Here is a 424-nt window from a genome sequence, read left to right as displayed (position 1 = left end):
TATTTTACTATTCAACTATTTACTATTAACTATTAACTATTCAGTTATCACTATTCACTATTCACTTTTTTACAATTCAACTATTTACTATTAACTATTCACTATTCACTATTTAACTATCCAAATTTCAACTATTCTTAATTCACTCTTTACTAATAACTATTCACTATCTACTATTAACTATTCACTATTTAACTATTCAGTTATTACTATTCACTATTTACTATTTACTGTTCATCTATTTAACTATTAACTATTAAACTATTTAGTTATCACTATTCACTATTTACTATTTACTATTCACCATTAACTATTTAACGATTTACTATTTACTATTTAACTATTTACTGTTTAGCTATTAACTAGTTAATTAAACTATTCAACTATTTATCTATAACTATTGAACTATTAACTATTCACTATT

This window comes from Ctenocephalides felis, unplaced genomic scaffold (assembly GCF_003426905.1).
Source record: "Ctenocephalides felis isolate EL2017-DRISC unplaced genomic scaffold, ASM342690v1 CF-g0.4_SCAFFOLD_03573, whole genome shotgun sequence".
NCBI lineage: Eukaryota > Metazoa > Arthropoda > Insecta > Siphonaptera > Pulicidae > Ctenocephalides > Ctenocephalides felis.
Note: the sequence above shows the minus strand (reverse complement) of the source record.